At 42.3% G+C, this 16,551-nt stretch overlaps 1 protein-coding gene across 2 annotated transcripts in view; it reads right to left on the bottom strand.

Moving 5' to 3' along the window:
- The window catches only part of LOC129727504 (uncharacterized), a 330,263-nt gene extending 321,205 nt beyond the window's left edge, over window positions 1-9,058 (bottom strand). The window contains exon 1 of one of the 2 annotated variants that reach the window (XR_008728545.1): window positions 8,101-9,058. The gene's annotated coding sequence lies outside the window, so the exon portion shown is untranslated. The remainder of the gene's footprint in view (window positions 1-8,100) is intronic. The other variant, XM_055685384.1, reaches the window with a different exon arrangement.
- Window positions 9,059-16,551: the final 7,493 nt, after the last annotated feature.

Here is a 16,551-nt window from a genome sequence, read left to right as displayed (position 1 = left end):
GCAAAATTGGATAGCATTTCCCTTACCACCATATGAAGCACGCTGCATGCTTATCGACAAACAAGCACCTCAAGAACGCCGCGAACTTTCAATGCTTTATTTCATCAATGAAATTATTTCTCAACACGTGCAATCTTATAAATTATTATCGCAACTAAATTTTTATGCACCCAGTCGTCAATTAAGAAATCGTAAAATATTTTCGGAAAACTCTCACAGAACTAACTACTGAAAAAATGGCCCAATAAATCGCATGATGCGTCACTATAATCAGCACTACGAAACAATCGACATCACTATGGGCAGAAATCAAATAAAAAAACGACTAACTACTGGAAATAATGTATAGAATATAAGAAAACATTGTATTATTATAACTGTGGTCTATACTTGCTAATAAATAAATTTTCGTTGAACAAATTTCCGTTTTCTTGGTTAAGCTTTGTCAAAGCTTCAATCAAGATCCGATTCCTTCGGTTCGAGCAACGGCTTCCCTATTCAACAGTCCAAGCGTTGAGTCGCCCACAATTACCAACGGTGTTAGTCCCGTCAGCTTCATAGATTACAGGTCGACCTTCTAGGTGAACCTTTCAATTGACCAACGTGGCGGAGCATAACAGCTCAAGTAGAACATTCCTGCTCGTGGTATGGCCACCATACTGCATTTATACCAGCTACCGTCTTCGGGAGGAATGTGGCAGCGACTCAGACACTGCTTGGTATAGCAGCTGCTGTTTGGCTATCTTCAGGGCCTGGACCATCACAGAGGCAAATTGTCTTAGTGGCCACTTCTACCTTCTATTTCTACTTCTCCCAGAAGGCCTGTGCAACATCGCGCCCCGTTGCGCGATCGGCAGATGGTTCGCATATCTGCTCCCAGGTTCTTCAGCTGGGTTTCGCTTTTCAATTTCTTCAAGATTTCAGAGTACTTGGGCCCGTTCGTCTTGAGTGTGAGGGTGTCCCCTTACTCCGTGCATTTTTGACCTTCTGTAGTCATTTTGTCGCCTCTCTTTCATGGCGCTTCGTGCCGTTTCGGCATCTTTTTCATGTACGGTATCCCAAGATTCTCTCGTAACCGACACTACAGCCGATTATTCAGCGGACCCTGAACGAAGCCTAATTCGTATAATTTCGCCATCGTTTTTAGTGATTTGTGATTTGTAATTTCTGGTCAACCGTGGGATTCAAATGGTAAGTCGACAACCTGGAAGGAGCGTTAAACATAGCTTCGGCCCTCACAAGTTCCTATCTCACACCTCCACGAGTCATATGTTTACACTAGACTGTCGATCGAAACATGGACACAACTAATTGGTGTTGTCTAGGCAAGGTTGTCATCCGACAATAATTAAGTGACAAGGTGCGACGCGATCATTGGCGCGTAAACCATATTCCGGCGGTAGAGGAAATGTTTCGCCAGCCCGAGCGTTAGTTCACCAAGATGGTGCGGCTCAAAACAGCGTCTGATCTTCATGTTAGGAGCGGCTGATCAACGTTCTGGTGTCAGCGTGCTGACACGCCAAAACTCAGTCTTCCGAAAGAAGAAGCGCCAGCTAGAGGACCGTTGCGATGGAAGCGCTGTATCAAGCTAACGACACTCAGAAGTTCTACGATAAGCTGAACAGCACCCGTAAAGGCTTCGTGCCGCAAGCTGATATGTGCAAAAGCTTGAACGGCAACCTCCTTACAGACGAGTGTGACGTGATCGGAAGGTGGAAGCAGCACTTCGACGAGCATCTAAACGGCGATGCAGTAGAACGTGAGGACGGTATGGCAACTGATCTTGGTCAACGAGCAGAAGACATCAGGTTACCAGCCCCCGATCTCCTGGAAGTGAAGGAGGAAATTGGCCAGCTGAAAAACAATTAAGCTGCTGGAGTGGACCAACTTCCCAGCGAGCTATTGAAATACGATTGAGAAACATTAGTTAGAGCCGTGCACTAGGTCATTGTCAAGGTTTTGGGAGGAAGAACGAGTACCGGACGAGTGGATGGAGGGTATTGTGTGTCCCAAATACTCTGCCGTCGACTATCACCATTTACGAAGCAGTTCGTAGGGCCCGCGCCACCACGGATCAGATATTCGCGGTTTGGCAGGTTATTCACATCATTCGTTCATCGATTTTCAATCGGCGTACGACACTATCGATCGAGGCCAGCTATGGCGAATTATGCACGATTACGGATTTCCGGACAAACTAACGCGGTTGATCAAAGCGACGATGGATCGAGTGATGTGTGTAGTTCAGGTATCGGGGGCACTCTCGAGTCCCTTTGCAACCCGAAGAGGTTCAAGAGGCAAGGTGATGGCCTCTCGTGCCTACTGTTTAACATTGCCCTGGAAGGTGTCATTAGAAGAGTAGGGATTAACACGAGTGGCACGATATTCCAAAAGTCGGTTCAACTATTTGATTTCGCGAACGATATCGACATTGTGACTCGGACTTTTGTGAAGATGGCGGATACGTACATCGGACTGAAGGCCGAAGCCAAACGGATTGGACTGGTCATCAATGCTTCGAAGATGAAGAACATGAAACAAGGGGTTCACTAGAAGACAGTACTAACCTCCCACCTCGAGTTCAAGTTGGTGGTGATGAAATCAAGGTGGTCAATGAGTTCGTGCATCTGAGCTCACTGGTAACTGCCGACAACGATACCAGCAGTGGAATTCAACGGCACATTATGGCAAGAAATCGTGCATACTTTGGACTCCGGGGGACGCACCGATCGAGTAGAATGGAGGCCACACCACGGCTTGGGACTGTTTGGTAAGGTAAGGTCGACCGTGAGCGAGCGCGGCACCCAGTTTGAAAAAAGTTTTCGCATGGAAAAATGTTTATGCAAAATTTTGAAAGCACTGATGTCAGCTATCTCCTGCAATTTCACTTTGCGATTTTGATTACAGGTCACTTTGCGATTTTGATTATGGGGGCATTCTTGTTATTTTCCAGTGTAATCACCTCGTTCGGTCTTCCGGAACGTTCGGCGTCATCGATACTCGTACGACCGCACTTGAATTCGGTAAACCTACCTTCCACGGTTGCTTTCGACGGAGCAGAGTCTGGGTAACACTTATAAAGTTATTTTTTGGCTCGCACAGTATTTTTTTTATTAAAAGCAATGATAAATCAAAATACGAGGCTGTTTTGCATCCATGATTGATGTGACTACCAAGAGTACCGTCCCTCATAACGATGTAACTTGGGCAGTAATGGGCGGATTTTTATGATTTTTTTTTGCTATCATCTAAGAGATGGTGCGTGACGATGACAAGAATAAATTTCTGTTACTGGCGCAATCTGACAAAAAGCTTCGGGACTAATTGATTTATTTATTTAATTAATTTTAGTCAACAGATAATATGTTTACCCCAATGACCTCACTAATAATAGCAGCTTAAAATTAACACAAAATGCGCTTGAAACTACGTTTGTTCGCTTCGCGAGATACACTTATAAACACTCGAGACATATTACTCATTGGTTCATGATGGCCATAATCAGTCCTTGCACGACGGATTCTCAGGAACGGGTGCGATCGGAGGTTGCGGCGGCGTATGTTGATGTTCAAAGAGCTAAGTAGCGAAGAGCAGTCAATATTACCCTGAAGGAGGTCAGCTATGAAGCACGCTTTAGCCAAGTTGTGTCTATCCTCCAATAGTTCAAATCTAAACAGCAAGCAACGACTTTCATAACAGGGTAGGTGGCGTGGATTTGCCCACCTGAGGTGGCGCAAAGCGAAGCGGACGAATCTGCGCTGAACAGCCTCAACGCAGTTCTTCCCATCCTGATTATAGGGTGCCAAAACCACAGATGCATATTCCAGTAACGGCCGAACAATTGCACAGTATAATACTTTCAGGCAGTAAATGTTTTTAAATTTCTTGGCAAAGCGAAACATGATTGATGTGTTATAGTGCCTGTTTCAGGAACTTCGACGTATTGCTACGAAATTCCACAAACTCGATGATAACATCGAGCTGCTCTGACAGCACTACCATTTTCGGTAGCGTGGCCCGCTGTTTGTAGTCCGCTGTGACCAGCAGTGGGCAGGTCACCGGCATGCCTTGTGCAGTATTGGTTGGCGTGCTTCCTACGCAGGCTGCCTTCTTGTACAAATGGGTCGTTTAAGCCGTTGTCATATCAGGAACTTACTGGCGTCCTTCCCAATAAGTACTCCGACATTACTCGCACTGTCAGACCCGCTTCAAGACATTTTGGCTTTTGCGAGAATTCGGCGGTCCAGCGCCTGAGCCTCCTTCGGTGAGTGGCCTTCGGTGTTCGCCATCAGCTTAAGGGGTTATATACCTTTTTGGTCGAAAAAAATGAGGGAAGTTTGAATCTATTTTTAAGTGCATAGCACCATTTTCATTGCATCAAAGGGGTATTTTTCTCAAAGTACAGTTTATCAACAACAACAAAAATACGTTTGATTTTGAGATAGACCAATTATTACTGGAGCAATGGCCGTTTCCCCGAAACGCTATTTTTTTGCAGAGGCTTGCGGTGATCCTGATAGAGACTCAGCGGGTCAACCGAAATCAAAAAATTCATACTATTTCATTTGTTTAGAAGTGTGCCGGGTCCTTGAAAGATCGCTTTTATGAGTATTTTGTTTTCAGTGCAAATGGGAACGTTTTCCCCAAAAAATGCACGTTTCGAGCGCTAAAAATTGCATTAAAAATTTTTTTGCGGAAAAAGGTAATGTTTCAAAAAGCGATCGTTCAAGGACCGGCGAATTTAATAACGAAAATAAAAAAAAAAATGAAGGAAATCGGTTCAGTAGTTTTCCCGCAATCAGGATCACGGCAGTCATTTTTCGGAAAACACTATTCCGAGATAATCGCGTGTAAAGTTTCAAGTTTAGCTTATGCTGCCGTGGCGAGGCGCGCTGCAAATCGCTCTAACTTTCTTTCTATTGCTCAGATCATTATGAAAATTTGTGAAAATGTTCCCAAGATGTTTTGTTTGAAGATAATATAATAAATTTTTTTTCGGTTTTTTAAAAACTAAAAAGGTATATAACCCCTTAACGCGCCGACATTGGCCAGCATCCCACCGTCCCATATAAATATCCCACGGTCCCAGATCGCCGAGTTGGTGATGGTTTGGGGCCGCATCGTTGAATGGGCAGCTCTCACTGGTGTTTATATACAAAAAAAAACTTTGAAATCAACGGCGCTTAGTAGGGGAACTGCTCCATTATTCATCTCATAAAGCCGATATGCACGAAGAATGCACGGATTAAACACCAGATTTTCACGAAATCATTGAACAAATAAGCTAAATATGCTTACGTACTCTTATGAAATCGTTTAGCATTGTATATTTAATAAAATTAGATAAATTTATCCTGAATTTTGTAAAACAAACCATTTTTCACAACGCTTCTATATCTATCTCAATCTGTCGTAATAATTAAACATTTTCAGTATGATTTTTTCGTATTAAAAGGAACTGATTTGGCAACTCTTGATTTTCATCAACGCAGTGAAAACAGATGAAAATACATACAGTTGGAATTTAGGAATTGCAGAAGTTCATCTCATATATTTCTGCTAACTCAAGCTTGTTTTAGGTAATTTGAGGTGAACATTTTAAAGATTAAAGTATTCTTAGTGTAGTGAGTGATTTTGTTTAGTGATTAAAATGAAAAGTGGTCCGCCAGTGATAAAAAAAACTTTGGTTGGCTGCTGAACGAGTCTTGTTGTAGCCGTATAGAACGATGCGCGGATTTTGTTTTCTGAGGTAGGTGATTGAATTTAATGAGTTTTCGAGTGCTGATGCCCGACTTTGATATCAAATTTAGTGCTTTTAAGTAAGTTTTTACAGATTATACTTTATGAGGAATCTAAAGTGAACCAAGAAGAATCCATTCCATGGATCGGCAGATTAGTTTAAAAAGAAAATATGCGTTTTTTTCCTGTTTTCAATTGTGTTTACATGTTGAATGAGATGAATATACGGCTGAGATGAATAATGGAGCAGTTCCCCTATAAGGCCGATGTTCTGTAGAAGATTGTGGCTCTGGTATTCCGAGACCACTGTATATTAGGCTGTCCCAAAAAAATCGATGTTGCAAAAGTCAAGGTTCTCAACCCTAAATTGAAAGATAATGTTATTTATAGTATTTTTGTAGAACATTTCGACTTTCTAAATAAGTGATTTCCGGTTGGCCAAATGTGACTTATGAAAACATGACTTTTGCAAGCTACAAAACCACTCTTTTGCACTTTTTGTAATTCTATACGATTTCCACATTTTTTCCATTTAATATTTGCTATATAGTACTGGAATATACTATTTGGAAAAATAAGCGCAGGATTTTCACATGATTTACATGTAAACTGACGCTACTCACTTCATCGACTCGTTAATCTGGATCTGATTAGTTTAGAAAATTACAGATTAGAAAACATAAACATGCCTTTTATTGGTTCGTGCCGTAAATTTTCCGCTCGTTGTTAAAACGTTACATTGAACCACCTTATGAAGAGGATTAGCCCCTTAGTTGATCTACTTTTCAACGTTTCAAAATTATTTTCTGTGTGAGTTTGATATGACTCTGTGTGATGATAAATCAGAATTTTAAAAAATTGCCTAACATACTTATTCTATGAACTTATTTTTATCTTCCAATAAAATAATGTGTTCGGGTGTTAGTAAACTTTCGAACATGGATTATTAATTTTAAAGTACTCCGAATTTTATTTTTGCACGCTCTTTTTTACACGGATTGCTTTCTTCCATTACTCAAAAACTCATGCAACACGTCAAGCGGAGTACAGAAACAAACAACAACAAACGTCAACGGTCGCTGACAGCTTCCACAGATTGTCACACAGCATAACTTGTGCGCAATAGAGATTGCATGCAAGTTTCTGGTTACGGAAAAAATTGAGTTTCGCTTCGTCAAAGTGTCTGGTATTAATTTTCATATTGTAAGAAGTTATAAATTGTATTGGATATCTTCTTTAGCTAATTCATTGTATTTTTAAATGTCTTGTTAGGTTGATAATTATTTGTTGACAATTAAAGTTCTAGCCAAAGAGCCACTTTACAGGAAAATGGTCCTTTCGGTAATGATTTATTATGTGTATAATTTGTGTAACTGTTTCTAAAAACAATTTCTGTTCTTATTTGCTTGTGGAACCTTGATAAAGAATATAGATTATTCGAAACGTCGGTGTAAGAGAAAAATATCGTTTTCACATTTTAATGACTGCGAAGTCGAAAGAAACTCCTCTGGTCTTCAAAATACCCACAAGCATTATATGGCTCACGCAAGTTTTACTAAAATTATAGAATATGTTAAAATCAGAGATGCATGCCGTTTAATATTCATTCGTAGTGACGATACGTTCTATGTCTGAACAACAGCCGCACACGTGTGGAACAAATCGCCACCAAATTTTGTAAAAAGCGACAACGGTTGATAGAAACTCCTGGGTTCATATTATTAGCAGACTCCCAACCTCATACTCGACATGAGGTATATCATACAAAGAAACAGTGGAAGTGTTCAGCCAAGCCATTTCCTTCAGATTCTCGTCTTAGTTATAGATCGGCTGGAGACTGTAGGACCATTGCTTTGGGTCACGTTGCCTTTAAAAAACTTTGAGCGCCGGTAAAGAAGTAAATTTTGCAATTCAATCAATTTAGCACGCTAGCCTGGAGGGCTAATGGCGGTCTCGATCAACCAGATTAGTTGAGAGAATACGTTATCGATATTGTTTTTGGCATATTTCGCATGTTGTAGGATAAGTATATGGATACACCGTGCCCCAGTGCTGAGTCGAGAAAATTTCCATCTCGAAAAGATTCTCAACCTAATTGGGAACCGAACCCGATATCACAACCGTGTGGGAGAGCTAGCCGGCCGACATCGCTGATTACAGAACAACGGGGACTTTTGCAGTTGTTATAATAAAAAAATGTTTTTGATCAGAAATACAATTTAACAAATTTAGTTACATATGTAAGTTAAAAAAATCGGCGTCGATAACTTGACTTTTCTGTTAATTAAACACATAGTTTGCAGCTAATTATTGTTATAGTATACAGAAAAATTGCAGGATCACCACAGTATTGCTACTTACATAAGCAGTCTCCCAAGAGCTTCGTACGACAACTGCCTTGTTAGACGAGCAACGAGACACTTAACAACAAAAATGTTTTTAGTGTTGCTTGATCCATAATCTTCATGATAGTTTTGATTGCACAATGCGAACGAATTAAGTCACTAAAGCTTCCAAAGCTAAATGGATGTAAAAATAACACTTCCTATACTGATTAAACAAATCGCATTAAATGTCTTCAGCTCTGAAGGCTTTTTGGAATATCCACAGTAAAAAAGCGCTCAACTCACAATCAATTGAATATCGGGCCTTTTTTAGTTTTCCCCTGCACTCACAGCATCGTGCGTCGCATGCCTTTTTCGGTCAAGATGAACGTGAAATTATGTGCTCAAAAGTTACTGGCATATCTCACTTACTTCAAAAGTACAGGCCATTGCAAAAAAAACAAGTTTAATCGGTTGCCATTGAGTTACGCGTTTCTCGGCTTTCCGCATCTTATTTCCCCTCCTCTCGGTCAGATGATGGCGCACACTGCTGCTGCTGCTGCGTTATAGAAGAACTGCATGTAAACAAAAACGGAAAAAACACTGCACTGCGTGTATATGCACAACAATCGGGCCTCCCCGTTTATGCTGAATGGGGGCTTAGCCACATGATCTATGTTCGCCTCTTGTTTAATGCGGGTATTTCAATTTTCACAAATTCGTTTGTTGTTTTTTTTCTGGTTTGGGGTTTGGGTGAATCACGATTTGTATTTGCTGCACGGAAAGATTAGTCACAGATTTTTAGCACTAATTTCACTTATCCCATCACGACGGCATAAATTCACCAAACCGGAGTCAACGTGCGCGCGAAACGAATCAATTAGGTCAGCTTTTACCCGAGCGCGTATTTCGGGCAGCACGCGCGCGGTCGAAAATCAAGGTATAATTTTTGCGTTGGTTGCAACGAGCATCCGCCAATGGCTGCCTCCTGCCAGTGCAAGAAGACCGAGACTGAACCGTATGGAGCGCTGTTTGGACACATCAAGCCCGTATCGGTACGCAACCAGCGCAGCTTAGCGCACCACAGCAGACGGTGCACGGCCAGCGGCGGCGAGTGTGAGTCCGCGCTGTTGACCGGCCTCTGGTAGCTGCCCATCGCATCGGTGGCGGTACGGCAGGCTGCTGATGCTGGTTGGCCGGTCTGATTCACACCGGCAAAACTACTCGGCGCAACAATGACAACCAGTTGTCAGTCAGTAGAGCAATGGAGCAGCCGGCAGATGAAAGAGAGTATGCCTTTCCCATTTTCCCGCCGCATCACTTACTGTGCTAAGCTAACACTCGTGCTTGTATGCGTAGAGAGAAAGAGGCAAATTTGCAAGTTATAGGTTACGTTTTTTTGTCCACACTAGCAAACCGGAAAACAATTTAGGACGCGCGGTTGTATTTGACGACAGATTATGGTGAATTAGTTTCCCAATCAAATTCAAGCAATTGGATGCTGGTTTAGTAGTTTAGTTTATTTATTTTAGTCTTTGCCATTCAAAAAAATTTTAATAATCGTATAAAAAAATAAGTTTTCCTTTATTTTAATGTAGTTCCGAAAGCCTTTGTCTGAAAATGAAACACCAAACATAGAAAAATATATACACTTCTATATTAAGATGGTCTTCCCCAAGCTCAATGCAGCTTTCGCAGTGATGTTCGATGGCTTCTACACCAGCAACTCGAGATAGCCATCAATGGCAGACTCCAACTTTTCATTTTCGCCAAATCTTCTACCATTGAACAGAAGGTAATCCAAGGGGGTGGAATCTGGTGAACAGAATACGTTGGGAAGCAGAACGTTCTTTATATTATTGATTTTGGCCGATACCATAGCACATGTGTTATCGCTTTGAAAAATAGCACAATCTTTTACGCCAAATAAAAAATAACCAATAAAATTAACCAACGCGCATTCCAGAAAACTGATGCCACGATCCACCAGTGAATGAAATTACCTGTTACTTTGCAAATAACACCAGTTAGGTTTCACTAAAACAGCAGTAGACTTTTTGAACGCCTACGATTAATAAACTTATCCTACTTCGAGCTTAAGGTGAAAATGTATTGGAGACAGAAATAGCCTCCACTTCGAATTTTCAGAAGCACATAACTCGGAAATAGTTAATGCGAGCTCTATAGAAACGCAAATTTATGTTTGCTTCACCAAAACAAACATAACATAGCATTTTTACAGGTCACAGGTCATTACCTATTACCGAGTCTTATGCTTTTGAAAATTCGATGTGGTGGCTTCAAATTATACATTTGTGGATCAACACCGTTTTACCTCAAGACATATCAAGCCTTCGTTTGATGTTAATTCAACCCTCTAGTGCCCAGTGTCGCCTGCAGACGGTCTTCAGTTGAACCTCTAAAAAGCTTAAATCAAAACTTAAAAAATGTTTATAAAGTTTCATAGTGATTTTTTCGAAGTCCATCTGAAAATTAACTTGGGCACTAGAGGGTTAATTACAAAAGCCAATATTAGATCATATTATTATGAACACTTAAGTCGCCCCCAACTTCGCCTGTGACGGCTTAGTTTTAGTTTAGCGTGAACGAAAAGACATAAATTATAAAAAATTGGGACAGAGAGCCGTTGGAAAGCATGATGAGGGAACCTAGTGGTTAAATCACTAAGATAAGACGTAATGCGGCCCGTGTCGACAGATGAATGTTATTGAGGGTTTAACGAATTCCCAGTCGGTAATGGAGCCTGTGGAATACCTGTCACTCTCCACAGAACATTAGCAATACTGCGCAGCGGACCCTTCTTTCGTAGAATCAAAAATGTACTGAAGTTAACAACTGAAAAATTCAAATCCGGGGCTCCGGTAACCTTACTCTTCTGGAACAAATGGAGCTAACATACTCCTTGCGTGCAACCCAACAAGGCCACATCCAATAGGCAGGATTGAGGAGAATTTAAATCTCTACAGCGTATACCTGGACGGAGGACCTTTGATTTTAACACTTATGCTTGGTTTACCTTGCGGAAAAGAGGAAAGACTGACGGACTGTCTTCCCGATCCGGACACAGAGTCGACACAAAGAGAAATCTTAGTCACCTCGTGCTGCTTTTAACGGTTCTCCCAATCGTAACAGTGGTTTCTGAAGAGACTGCTGAGCAAGAAATTTCTTGCGAGGAGGCCATTAGCTTATAACTATAGTTCGTCAGGTCAAGTCGCAAACAAGCGACAACCATCGACTGAGATAGTTTCGTCAAACACAAGAGCTAAGGGCCTGATCAGCATAAGCAATCTGCAAACCTAATGGCTGCACAGAGCTTCCAGTTGAACTTTAAATACGGCTAGAAACGCATGCGGCAGATTGGTCTTCTCACATAGGCGCGAAAGGCTCTTTTGCAAAACAAGAAAAGGTACGTTCTGAAACTCTCGAGGTGGTGGCGGTACCTGCACGACGCAATACAGTGATAGCTAAGAAAATTTCGACAAAAAATTGAAAGACGAGCAATAGTCAGCAACCCTCAAAGTCGCAATCATCTAAAACAGCGGTTTTCAACCGGGGGGAATTCCCCCCTAGGGGGGAATTTGACCGTTGCAGGGGGGGAATTGCGAGTGGAAAAATTTTACATGTAATGCGCTTTTGTGATTGACGGTGGTGCGACTTTTTTTTTTCAGTGTCCAATGAATTAGCTCGCAAAAAACCCATGCAGCAGTTTTATGCGCATTATTTTGCTTTATAGGCATTCATACGTCAAATGTGCTGTTGACGATAAATCGTCACACACACCTTCACAAGAGATACTGAATTGTATGCCCGTGTATTGGTGTTCTCCTGCTCCTGCTTGAAAACTGTTGAAAATTGAAGTTTGAAAAGCCTTATATTTCTTAATTACTACAGCTTTTCTTTCATGGTGCCGATAGGGGGGGGGGGGGGGGATAGCTTGTGTAAATTATCAAAAGGGGGTGCATGAACTGAAGAGGGTTGAAAACCACTGATCTAAAACGTAAGATTCGCTCTCGTGTCCCCTGTGGGCTGCTGCAACGGGAGCCTTTTGTTAAGACGGAACAGACAGCTCAACCCAGTGTCATAGCAGGTACCGTGGTAACCTTACGTCAATTATGAATCTACTAGATCTGATAAAGAGCGTGTTGTCCACATTACGTGAGCAACTTACGCTGCGTCCAAATGAATATCTATTATACAAAGGGCGCATCTAATTATCTTTGCCGGAAGTTCACCAAAGATCAACCATCCGTTGCCCACGACATCTATATAAGCGGTATGTTGATCTATTGCAGTCAACAGACAAATCCTAGGACCGAAACTCTGTTGAACAGAAACATTAAATTTGTTCTCATTACAGATTTCATCCTACGGGATTTATTTGCCAAAGCAGTAGAAGTTCCTAAAATCTCCCAGCTGGTCTCGAGAACAGTACGAGCCGCCCCGACTCTTACTCGGGTTAAGAAAAAGAGGCGATAGAAGTTCCCACGACTAATGGCAAACAAAAGATAGTTGTTGCCTTCGTCTAATTTCTGTGGAATGTGTTCGAAATACCGCTATCCGAAGCCGCAACGCTTGTGCAATTTTGCCGAGCCATGAACAAGCCACACATCATCGGCTGTGATACCAATGCACACTATACTGTTTTAAGCAGTTCAAATGGCTCCCATCTGCCGAGGGATGCAAAGGTCGGTCGTTGCCCCCTATTTTTCAACATCTTGACGTTTACTTCGACGTTTACTGACGTGGTACTTTGAGAGGGGACATAAATCCTGGTCGTGCAAAGGGCTCAACAGGCCTAACTTATATCGTTGCGATGGTACGGCCACAGAGCGCGGGACTGCAGAACGCCTCCGAAGTGTATGCTAGGTACCGGAAAATGGATCGTTAAGCACACCACGAGGGGCTTAAAGTGCCCGGCTACCATGTTGGCTACTAAATCGCAGGGACGAGGATCACACAATTAAACCTGACCCACCGCTACGCGGCACAGCAACTGGTATTACAAACAGCCTTCGAGTCGTTGTCGGAGCATAAACTGGGTAGCGGATAAGTTCAAGATGACGGTTAAATGAATGAAAAGCTGGTTCTCGATTCAGGAGATTATGTCGACCTCGAATGAGGGTTACGCGGTTGCCAAGGTGGACGGAGTTTTCTACTGTAGTAGCTATGCTCTGCCTCGTTGGTTTACAGAAAGGTTCGCTCAGGTGGTCGATCGAGCGATTGTGGAATCTACGTTTCTGGTGGTGGGTAACTTCAATGCTTGGGCTGTCGACTGGGGAAGTCATCACATGAACGAAACTCAACTTAGACCTGAACAACATCGGCACCAGAAGCACCTGCAGCAGAAATGGTGTAGAGGCGATCATCGATGTGACGTTCGGCAGCCTGGGACTGATTACGAACTGGAAGGTAGGCGACGGCCACATAGATAAGGACCATCAGTCGACTAGCTATAGCGTGGACACGAGGCTACGTGTCTAGAGAGCCCCCAGCATACTGGTGGACCGATGCAAAAGCTGACCTCCGCAGTGCGGGCTTTCGTGTGTGACAAAGGATGCAAAACAACACACAACCATGGAATGACGTCCACAGGATTGTAATGGCATAGACCAGAGCTGCGTTAGCACCGGCAGAACAGTTATTAGCGATGTTGGAGCGGATCATTATAAGACTTTTTCCACACTATGAGCCTGGCTCTTGGCCTCCGGCTTTTGAGCCACCACGAACAGTGAGTAACGACAGCCGCACAGAGTTAGGGGAAGCGGTAAGGTTAACGGGTGATGAACTCATTCAGATCGCAAACTCATTGCAGGTTAACTAGGTACAGAGACTAGACGGGAAGCAGGCCACTACTATGGCTATAAAGGCAGCCCCTGGGTTGTTCAGGGCGGTCATGCAGAAAATGCTTACTGCTTTTTTCCGGATCAGTGAAAGTGACAGAGTTTGGTCTGCCGTATGCCGAGAAACCACCAAGTGACCCATCGGCATATATATCAATCAAGGTACTTGAGAGGGTAATCCCTAACGGACTTATGAGATTCACTGAGGGTGGATCTGGGCTTTCAAGCAACCAGTTCGATTTCCTGAAAGGTAGGTCTACAGTTAATGCTATTCTCTCCGTCACCAAGACGGCGGAGATAACACTCCAGCGTAAAAGAAGTACCATTTGCTATTGCATAGTTTACAACACACATGAGGGTTTGAATTGCGCCTTAATCACCGCAGGTGTACTTCAGGGTTGCATGCGTGTATCGTACCATGACATACGACGCAATATGCGTCCTGGCTGGTATACTGCCCTTTTAAGCTAGTTGTCCCAGCGTGCATAAGGTTTGTGTAGAACATGGGACTACTATGGTTGGAACGGCAGTATAATGCTTATCAGAATCATCTTCATAGAGGACGTAGAGTGCTTCGACCAACTTGACCCAAGAGGTATACTGTGACCAAACTCTTTGACGGTCACAATAAAATCCTTTGGTCGCTGAGCCAGCTCGATCTTTACTTCTCTTTATATTGTATTTTTTTTGTGTTAGCAAACCGCAGTGCCAGGTCCACAATTTGTGTTTGACGATGCCTGTTGTTTGTTTACGCGTATAAATAAGTGTCAGTAAATGTCTAAGCAAAAATTTTGCATATACATACTCCATTGTTATGTTTGAGTTTTGTTCAATTTTTGTTTAATAGCCTCGTTTGGTGTCATTTTGCTTAGTTTTTGTATATAAATTATTTCTATTGTTTGTTTATATGAATTATTTATTTAAACTATTTTGTTTTATTTTGCATGTATATAAAATTTAAGTTTAAGAGGAAACAAGTCGTAGATTAGGTCAAATCAATAAATTGTTCTAAAAAAATTAAATAATGATAAATAAAACCCTGGCACCAAACTAAACGATAAGTTTATAAAAGCTTCGAGTCGTCGGGTACAAACAACGGGGTGGTACGCTACGCGGCAGGGAGGGTCTACGATGGAAAGCGGACAAGTTGTATATAAAAAGGTCGGATAGCAAATATGCGGGAGAATTTTTGATTATAACCCGGAGGAGTGTGGTCGAGCGTAAAAGATCCAGTGTCAAAGTTTTGGCGGAATAAAGCCCTAAGTGATACCTTTTGTGGCCAAATTGGAAGGCCATTTTGTACGCTAAGTTTTGGCGCATCGTTGAAAACCGCGGCCGTGGTGAAAGGCAAGTTAAAGCCAGTTGAAGCCATCCAGAGCGCAACAGTGACACCCTCCGGGTTACCCGCCAGCCGATTATCCAGCGATCAACAAGCCGGTGCTAAGCTTGTGACGCCCCACGCCGCTGCGTCCGATACTACAACGCCCAGCTGGCCAGAAGACCGGATCCGACCAAAGAATCCACCGCATCTCTAAGGCAACGATGCAGCCACCCGATCAGCATCTACACCCCCAGCGAGCGGAGTGCCCGACGGACGATTCAACGCGAAAAAAAAAGATATGCGCAAGTAAAAATCCCTACTAACTCTTCCTTCCCGCGAAAAGTAGCTATAATAAAATTATGGTATGGTCTCGTAACTTTCAAGCTGTTTTTTAAATAATCGTGAGTCCTTTTGACTTGTTTCCGCTCCATAGTATACGTTTTGTGAATTTCGCTCAGTGACTAACGGTTGAGGTGGGTTGAAAGTCCGCCCGATTGAATTTTCTACATGAGACGAAAGTAACGACCCGAAGCTGGGAAGTAAAAAGCAACTAGAAGAAAGTGAATTGTAACAATACGCAAAAAGGTCATCTTCGGTGGAAAGGTGGCAGAGGGAATAGTCTAATTCTACCAAAGGGAGATGGATATATCGACTCATTCTGGCGATGTCCGGATGGATCGAGATGCATCATGGAGAAGTTAGCTTCCATCTGATACAGATCCTTTCAGATTATAGCTACTTCAGGCAATCCCTGCACAGGTGTCCACAATGTGTGGGTGCGGAGGAAACCGCAAGATCATGTAAAGGCGAGGAGTGAAACGTTAACAGTGAAGTGGCTGGATAACATAGTTATATATTTATTTTCGTCAAGCAAATGTAGACTACAGTTATAATAATACAATGTTTTCTTATATTCTATACATTATTTCCAGTAGTTCGTTTTTTGATTTGTTTTCTGCCCATAGTGATGTCAATATTTTCGCAGTGCTGATTTAGTGACGCATCATGCGATTTATTGGGCCATTTTTTGAGTGGTTAGTTCTGTGAGAGTTTTCCGAAAATATTTTACGATTTCTTAATTGACGACTGGGTGCATAAAAATTTAGTTGCAATAATAATTTAGAAGATTGCACGCGTTGAGAAATAATGTCATTGATAAAATAAAGCATTGAAAGTTCGCGGCGTTCTTTAAGTGCTTGTATGTCTATAAGCATGCAGCGTGCTTCATATAATGGTAAGGGAAATGCTGTCCAATTTAGCTTACGAAGCGCGTACAAAAGAAATTGTTTTTGGACAGATTCAATGC

Source organism: Wyeomyia smithii, chromosome 3 (genome assembly GCF_029784165.1).
Source record: "Wyeomyia smithii strain HCP4-BCI-WySm-NY-G18 chromosome 3, ASM2978416v1, whole genome shotgun sequence".
NCBI classification, from domain to species: domain Eukaryota; kingdom Metazoa; phylum Arthropoda; class Insecta; order Diptera; family Culicidae; genus Wyeomyia; species Wyeomyia smithii.
Note: the sequence above shows the minus strand (reverse complement) of the source record. Positions and strands in the feature narration are given on the sequence as shown.